The sequence below is a fragment of the Sorex fumeus genome, unplaced genomic scaffold (genome assembly GCF_029834395.1).
Source record: "Sorex fumeus unplaced genomic scaffold, SorFum_2.1 ptg000035l, whole genome shotgun sequence".
In the NCBI taxonomy this organism is placed as follows: domain Eukaryota; kingdom Metazoa; phylum Chordata; class Mammalia; order Eulipotyphla; family Soricidae; genus Sorex; species Sorex fumeus.
In genome coordinates, this window is record NW_026606092.1 from 32,499,608 (window position 1) to 32,509,348 (window position 9,741).

The window sequence follows — 9,741 nt, forward strand, 5'->3', positions numbered from 1 at the left end:
GTCCAATCACTTGCCTTTGTTAGTGTGAATCTGGGGGTTGCTGCAGGTGAAGAATTTTGTGGTAATGTTCATGAAACTTGGGGGTACATATCACCAATTCCTTCCCACCAGGGATCTGTCAGTCACCAACTCCATATGTCTAATTTCCACCAAGATCCTGATTTAGAAAAGCACAAGGAGAGACCAAGTAAAAACATTCTCCTTCTTATGACCCAACCCCCAGCCAACAAACTTACCTTCTCAGAAGGGTCAATGTGATTTCCTCTCGGAAATCTTCTCCATCATCTCTAGGTATATTATTATATCTTCTCATTTTCCCTGCTTTGCTATTTGTGACTGAGCAGCTGTAGGGCATGCCTCTGCATTGCTGATCCTTGTCAGAGTATAGGCTGCAATACAGGCATTCTCTGAATGTAAGATAATGAAAACAAAGCCATGATAAGGAAAACCACAGAGCATGACAGAAGCAACAGAGCCCAATTTTGGCATCATCAGAAATGACACTATTTGTTAATTGTTAATTTGTTAATTCATTTTATAGGAATCACTCCACCGTGTTCTTTCATGTTCTTTCTGTTTTCCAACCAGCAAATGAAGAGAACGTCTTCCTTATAGCACTGGGGTGATTATTAAGATGATATTGATAAAATTTTATTACTTGCAGCTTGTATATCACATGTGCTTAGTCAATGATATTTAGAGAGGGAGCTAACCTTGTGCTGTACAGATGAAGGGTGGATGAGCAAAGGATTGGAGTAGAAGGAGGAACCTCTTGGATTTTTTTTTTTAGTGTCATCTTTCAGCCTAAGGTGTTGAAGCATAGTCAAGTAAGAGATGCAAGAGGGTAGATGTGTCCAGTCTAAAGGGACACGCCCAGGAGAGGGGAAGGAGACAAAAAGACAGATAACAGACACTTCCTTCCATGTATGACAGCTCTTTGTCTCCATTATTGTTAATGGATTTAACTCCTGGTCTTTCCTCTTCCATGGACCACTTTCTGTCAGAAGCCATTGCTGATTCACATCCTACAAAGCTGGAGGTAAGATATCTTCTAGTTCCACTCATGTTTCCACATCTCTCTCATATGTGGGGCTTAAAGATGCGCAGCAAGGCAGCAACAAAGATCCAAAGGCAACATAAACTAACACACACAAGTGATTTATGGGGGGGTGTCCTTGATAAGGAAGAGTAGTCAGTAGGTCTTCAACTTGCACCTGTATTTGAGAATCACCTGGTGGAGTCACTAGAAATTCAGCCTTTTGGGCTCCAGAGATGCTCAGATTCAATAGGTCTGTGGTGGGGCTTAGAAATCTGCAATTGGTCAATCCCATCTGGCTGATGCAGATATTGTTGATCTAGAGACCACATTTTGAGAACCACAGGGTAGGGATTATAGTTGGCAAGAGGGATTGATGAGATGAATTCTAATGGAGCAGAATGAGTGTCAGCTATGTCTAGTATTCTCCACCTTCCAGAATGGGGCCAAAGGAGGAGTTGCTCCAGGTGTCTCCTTCACTCTGACCCCAGGCCAGTTAAAAAAATGATAGGCTAGTACTATACCAAGGTAGCAGTGTATAGTTATTGAGTTCATGCTATGTGCATATTTGTGGAGCTCTGTGAATAAAGTTAACTATAAAACAATCCTTCCACTTGTGAATGTGTAAGAATCCTATAAATCTTCAATGCCTTAAGGCAAAATTCTTCTTAGTAAGCAGGTACCTACTTGAAGCACTATAAATTCCAAATGAACTGGCTGTGATTTATTGGGAATCATTTCTTTCTGATGGGTGTTAGCAGCTGAACTCTGGGAAGTAATCTCTATGAGAGTAAGCAAGCAATGATAGGCAGGCTTTTATTTTTAAGTTATATATTCTTTCTCCCATTTCCTCTTTGGGAGATTAGTTAATTGGTACAGGATTGTTACAGAAGAATCCACTTGACATAAAAGGATAATAGTGGAGAGGTAGACTAAATGTAGTGAACGGAATGGAAAAGCTTTCTCTAACAAGGCTTTTTATTTTTAAAATTCAGCCGTAAAGGAAGGAGGATGAAAATGTCTCTTCTATGAGCTTCTGTATATGAATTTCTAAATGAAACTTCACTTTTGTTCCTCACTCCTGAAAATTCTTCTCACAGAATCACAGCGAGGAGGATGGAGTAAAGGGAGAATTTTAGAAATCCCTACTGTCTGAGACCAAGAGACAAAATCAGTGTGATTTCTATATACAAATAATAAAATATCTTAAAAAGACATAAAGTAAATAATAAGTCCCATAATAGCACCTGAAACAATACCATTCTTATTGATAATTTCAATTAAAAAAGTGAAATATTTTGCTCACTAAGAATGGCAAGGTTGATAAAAGAAATCAAACACAAATAAATAAAAATTGTGTGTTCATGGGAAGAGTTAATATTGTTAAAATGATCATAGTACCTAACTTTAATGAAATTCCTACTAAAGTCCTATGGCATTTTTCATAAAAATGAATTATGTCGAAGTCACGTTCCTCCCGTTGTTCATCGATTTGCTCGAGTGGGCCCAGTAACGTCTCTATCATGAGACTTGTTGTTACTATGTTTGGCATATCAAATACATCACGGGTAGCTTGCCAGGCTCTGCCGTGAGGGTGAGATACTCTCAGTAGCTTGCCGGGCTCTCCAAGAGGGGCGGAGGAATCAAACTCGGGTCGGCCATGTTGGCTGCGTGCAAGGCAAATGCCCTACCCGCTGTGCTATCAATAATTCTAATTTATTTTTAATGAATTCCAAAAGGCCCAAAAGACACTGAATAGTCAAAGGAGTCCTAAGGAAAAAAGAGTGATACTGAATGTATCAGATTTCCAGCTATTAGACTATATTGCAAACTATAGTCATTAAAACAGTATGATAAAGGCATAGAAAAGTAAAATTCAACTGAGAATTAAGAAATAACCCACTGTTCTTCTCTTTTTAACTCCCTGTTCTAATGGTCAGCTAATTACTGGGGAGTTAGGACTGTTCAGTGGGGAGAGATAGTCTCATCAATAAATGGTGTTGGGAAAATCATATTCATATAGAAAGAATTCACCCACACTTTCAGCAGGCATAAGAGCATGGGCAAGGGAGCAAAATTCCCTTCCTTCCTTCCTTCCTTCCTTCCTTCCTTCCTTCCTTCCTTCCTTCCTTGAAATCAAACCCAGGACTTCACACTTGCAAGGCAGATACTCTACCACTGAGCTACATGCCTGGCTCTCAGTTTCCCTTTAAGGCCTCTTTAAGGGAGCTTTCCCAGTGCTCTTCCCTATTAATTTGCTCTTGCTCCTCATTTTGGAGAGGGGAAATATTTACTGTCATAGCTGGAAGTATGGTGAGTATCTCTGAGCAATGGTTTACTGTTGCCAGGTTAGCTAGTTCCTCTGGTAACTATCAGATTGAAGGCCTGACTGTGAAGCTTCAGAAGATTCAGATCCACCTCAATAGTATGGATCAAGAGTCATTTGGAGCTTCCAGGATGAGATAGAGCAATCTTCACATACCTCCTTCTCAGGAAACTTTTTATTATTTTTAGAAAATTTTCATAGCAAACAATAAAAAATAAATTATTTGGTGTCTACTTCTATTCAATATAGTACTAGAATTTCTTGCCATAGCAGTTAGGCAAGAAAAAGGTATCAAAGGCATCCAGATAGCAAAGGAAGAGGTCAAGCTATCACTATTTGAGGATGACTTGATTCTATACTTGGAAAATCCTAAAGGTTATACCAAAAAGTTCCTAGAAACAATAGGTTTGTATAGTAAGGTGGCAGGCTACAAAATCAATACCTACAAGTCCATGGCTTTCCTATATACAAATAATTAAAAAAGAAGAAAGACATATTGAAAATCCCACTCACAATAGTACCTCAGAAAATCAAGTACCTTGGATTCAGTCAGCTTAAATAAAGAGGTGAATGACTGCTATAAAGAAAACTACAAAACATTTCTTCAGGAAATAAAAGAGGACACTGGGAAATGGAGACATATCCCCTGCTCATGGATTGGGAAGATTAACATTGTCAAAATGCCAATACTCCCCAAAGCATTATATATATTCAATGTAGTCCCTATAAGGATACCCATGAAGTTCTTCAAAGACATAGGCAAAGCACTCCTGAAATTCATATGGAAAAATAAACCCCCACACATAGTTAAAATATTCCTTGGGAAAAAGAAGATGGGTGGAATTACCTTCCTCAAATTCAAACTGTACTACAAAACAGTAGTGATTAAAACAGCATGGCATTGGGATAGAAACAGGCCCACAGACCAATGGAACAGAGTTGACTATTTTTTCACAGACTCTCAAATATATGATCACTTGATCTTTGATAAAGGAGCAAGAAATGTGTAGTGGAGTGAGGAAAGCCTCTTCAACAAATGGTGCTGGGAAAATTGAACAACTACTTGCAAAAAAATTGAACTCAGACCTCTGTCTCATGCCAAGTACAAAAGTCAGATAAAAATGGATTAAAGACTTCAGTATCAGACCTGAATCCATAAGGTAAATGGAGAAAAATGTAGGCAGAACTCTCCATACATTGAAGCTGAAGGCATCTTTAAGGATGAAATACCACTGACCAAGCAAGTGGAAACAAACATAAACAAATGGAACTACTTTAAACTAAGATGCTTAAAAGCAATGGTGACCAAAATACAGAGAGTCGCCAGAATGGGAAAGATTGTTTACCCAATACTCATCAGATAAGGGGTTAATATCCAGGATACACAAGACATTAGTAGAACTGCACAAGAAAAAAACATCCAACCCGATCAATAAATGGGGGGAAGAAATGAACAAAAACTTTCTAAAAAAATGGCAAAAATGCCAAAACAGACATGAAAAAATGCTCTACATCACTAATCATGGAGATGCAAATCAAAACAAAAATGAGATACCATTTTACATCACAGAGACTGGCAAACATCAAAAAAAAAAAAAGAACACCCAGTGCTGGTATGCATGTGGGGATAAAGGTACTCTTTCATTGTTGTTGGGAATGCCAACTCTTCAAGCTTTTATTGAAGACAATATGGGCATGCCCTCTAAAAGTAGAAGTTGAACTTCCATATGACCCAGCTGGGGAAAAAGGCAGCTGGGATACATAGGGCATCACTAACTTAATGATTGTTGGAGGGATCTCTTGGGATGGGAGATGTGTTCTGAAAGTAGATAAAGAAACAAAGATAATGGCCTCTCAGTATCTGTATAGAAAACCATAATGCCCTAAAGTAGAGAGAGAGGGAATAAGAAGGAAATTGTGTGCCAGAGAGGTAGGGGGTAAGATGGGTTGGGTGGTGGCTGGAGGGATACTGGGGACATTGGTGGTGGAAAATGTACACTGGTGAAGGGATGGATGTTCAATAATTGTATGACTGAAAATCATGAAAGCTTTGTAATTGTATCTCACAGTGATTCAATAAAAATAAATTAATAAAATATAAAAAAACAAGGACTTAACAACTCTGTGATCAAATACAACAATTTTCACATAAAAATAATTTAGGGCTTTCTATTGGGTAGGTTTGTGTGGTGCTTGGGAAAACTTGAAATAATATTGGTGGGAAGGTATAATGGTGGTGGAATTGGTGTTGAAATATTGAGTGTAATAAATTATTGTGAACAATCATAAAAAATAAAATGAAAATTAAAAGAAAAGACCTTTGGAGGGTTGATAGAGTCATTCAGCCAAGTTGTGATAGAAGTTGGGAGGAGTGTCTTTGTCTCTCTTGTGACCTTTCTTGTTGTATCTTACTTTATCTGAGCATTTAAAAACCTATACCCTGACTTCATCTGATTCAAATACACCAGCACCCCTAAAGATTCTTTCTGAAACTAATAGGGAATCTGTGTCCTTAAATGTCAACTGCGAAAGTAGAAAATGTCCAAGGAATACATTTTATTCCCCCACTCGGACAACTGCAGAGTGAACCAAGTCCTTCAGTGACCAAGGGACCACTCTTCACTATGTCACAGACTGCTGGATAAGGATGGCTGGAAGATGCATCCTTTACATTTATAGACACAATTCTAGGACAGAAAATGAAAACTGGCCCATATGTATGGGGCTGAAACTCTGTGATTTTAGTGGAATCGCTGTATCACTGTCATCCCATTGTTCATTGATTTGCTCAAGCAGGTGCCAGTAACATCTCCATTTGTTCCAGCCCTGATATTTTAGCAGACTCTCCTTACTTGTCCTTCCTAATGGTGCGGTATTGGAGGCTCTTTCATGGTCAGGGGAATGAGACTGGTTGTTGTTACTGTTTTTGGCATATCAAATACTCCATGGGGAGCATGCCAGGCTCTGTTGTGCGGGCGGGATTCTCTCGGTAGCTTGCCAGGCTCTCCAAGAGGGTTGGAGAATGTATATAAGAGAATACAAGCAAGTATGTTAAAATCAAACACATGTGTGCTGCTTTAGGTGCATCAGAGGGCTAGATTGTAAGAGGTCTTCGGGAACTTTGTTTTATAGTCCCTGGATCTTGGCCATTGATGGGATTACATGGCAGGGGTGGTTTGTGGGTGTGGCTGCCAAACTACTGGAAAATGGGGCATCTGGGTGGCGGAGGCCCAGTTCCGATCTGAGCAGGCGTGGAGATCTCAGCCTGCTGAAATTCAGATTTTAGTGGGACAGGCATCACAATGATCAGGTTTTAGACAGAATTATAATAACTATAAACTGCAGAATCGCAGATGTTAAATTTTATCTTGTCTTTGGGATGACGTCATGCAGAAGCTCTACAGACATCCACACAACTCATCTAGATAATAGCCCCTGGAGACCGTGACCTTTCTGCAACTAAAAAGATTAGGAATTACAGTAGGGATACACAGCTGGAGGGCTCAACTGAGCTTAAATTGGCTCCTTGTTATGTACTTCTGCACCACACTGTGGAAAACACACAACATAGTTCTAAAGATTTCAGTGCAAATAGGAATAGGTTGGGGTTGGGGTGAATTCGCCTGGTCCTGAAGAATGATTAAGGACTCCTGGGATTTGTGGACATTTACTTTAAGCCATGTTTGCAGTTTTCCAGTTGGTGGCACCAAAGAGCTGAAAATCAGTTTTGAAGTGCGGTAAACTGGATGAGTGAGACAGGTGAAGTCAGAAGGGAGAAATCTGCCAGAATCCTAGCTGGGAACTGTCTCCAGGCACCATGCTAAGCCATCTAGCCAAAGGAGACCCGATGCAGGACACAACCCTCACAGATAAAGGAATTTTGCGCTCATTTATAGAAATATGGGTGGTCCAATGAGACCAGTTGTAGTTACTGGACTACTAGTAGTAGTAGTACTAACAGTAGTACTAACAGTACAGTAGTACTAACTACTGTAGTTACTAGTTGTAGTTACTATCCTGAACGTCGAAGAAATAGCTAAGAGGACGAAGAACCTCCGGCTCCGGGCACATCTCTTTGATTCCACTGTTCTTCCTGCATTAACATATGCCTCAGAGACCTGGGCCCTACGCAAACAAGATGAGAACGCTATTCGGGTCTCCCAAAGAAGAATAGAAAGAGCTATGCTTGGAATATCACGTTTCACTCAAATGAGAGAAAGAATCCGGAGTTCTGACCTCCGTTGACGATCAAGAATCAGGGACGCTGTCTCATTTGCCAAGGTGTCGAAAATCAGATGGGCTGGTCACGTAATGAGATTTAAAGACGACCGTTGGACTAGAGCTGTTACTGATTGGATTCCACGGGATGTCAAGAGACCGCGTGGCCGCCCACCTACCAGATGGTCAGACTTCTTCCTGAAGATCATGAACGATCGGTTTGAGGCCCTTCATGTTCCCGGAGCGAACAGATGCCATTGGGCTACACTAGCACGCGACAGGGACAAATGGAGACGTTACTGGCGCCCGCTCGAGCAAATCGACGACTAACGGGAAGTTAAGTGATTTAAGTGATGGGTGGTCCAAAGGGCCATTCCCACTCCTTTCCCTGACCATCACAAATGCTAGTCCTAGAGCAGAATCAGGTTAATATCTATCTCTTAAGTATTGCATATATTTTAAAGTAAGAACCAAATTTGATCATGCTGAAGACAAATGGCTCTATATTACGAACTCAGAGCAGTGAGAGATATGAAATTCTGAGTGCAATGTGGCTTTATGCTCAAAATACTGAACTAAAATATTTTTGTTTCAAAACTTAAGGCTTTTATTCCAAATATTTTAAATGTTTTTTGAAAATAAAGAAGAACAATATGTAGTCCAATGCTCATGTATTGATTAATAGAATACAGAAAAAGACTATATGTAAGCAAGTCATACAAGCAAGTATTCTAACAAGGAAGCAGTAGGAAGAAAGTTCTGGAAACAGAGGTGGCAGGAAAGGAAAGAAATAGTGGTATTAGCATGATAATCACTGGAGTGACGGAGGGAGGCCTCCTACCAGAAAGACACAATCCATCTAGAGAAAGAGGGTTCCCTAGATTTGGGAGGTGCATTGCCCAGGTTGAAATAATGTTTATTTCTCATCACGTGCATGCATCATTGGGAAGCTTTTCTGTCAAAGAGAGCATGCTTCACTTCCTAACCCTCCCAGACCACCCAGGTCCTTGGAATTCTGTCTTGGCACTAGGGGAAGGAAGAACCTCTCTTGCTCATCGGCTTCCTTATCCCTTGGGGCCTCAGTTATTCCTGGAACTCTTGTTTCTGTCTGTAGGATGAAACTTGGGAGAAAGAGGCACTTGGTTGAAAATGGCAGTGTAAAGCCTTGGGTTGTTGGAGTGTTGGGATGCCAAAAAAGAGGTCAGGTTCCCTAGTCTAAAAGTTAAGGTCTCACCAAGTAAAGGATGCTTGAAGGGCCCACTCGGGATAGGACATGTGTGCTGAAAGTAGACTATAGACTGAACATGATGGCCACTTAATACCTGTATTGCAAACCACAACATCCCAAAGAAGAGACAGAGAGAGAGAGAGAGAGAGAGAGAGAGAGAGAGAGAGAGAGAGAGAGAGAGAGTAAAAGGAAATGCGCTGCCTTGGGAACATTTGTGGTGGAGAATGGGCACTAGAGTAGGGATGGGTGCTCGATCATTGTATGACTGAAACATAAGCATGAAATCTTGTAAGTCTGTAACTGTACCTCATGGTGATTCATTAAAAAAAAAAAGCAACACCCCGCTGTCTGCTTCTGAGTGCTTCTGAGTGTCCCCCACCAGGTCCCCATTCTGTGCTCCAGGACTCCCTGTTCCCCCTCGACACTCAATTTTGGTCTCCTGGGCAGCAAGAACATGACCTGATGATTCTGGTCTCTAGGGGTGTGACAGTTTGTCCTGGTTCTGTCTTTTAGCCCAAATGCTTGACTCCTCCGCATTCTCTGGGTCTAGGCAATGCACAGCAGGTGAGGGAGGTTTTTGAATCTCTGGAAAGCTGGAGTCCGGCCAGCTTGCAAAGTGTCTTCTTATTTAGATAGCTGGATCTCCAGGTCCTTGCTGACCTGGTTGAGCCTTCTTCTCCCAGGCTTATTGGTTGCTTGAGTTGGTTGAGGAACCACCTAAGAGCTCCCCTTTCATCAGCAGAATGGCGGGATTGAGCCCATCGCCCTCACCTTTTCATCTGGGAGGCATGTATCTTGGCACTGAATCACTTCCCTACTATCCCCTCCATCTTTTCTATAGGCTTAAACACTCTGGGCCATTCTCTCCAGGCCCAGAGCCAGATGCTAAACAACCAAGGAGAGCAGGTGTGCACAGAGCTCACTAGAATTATG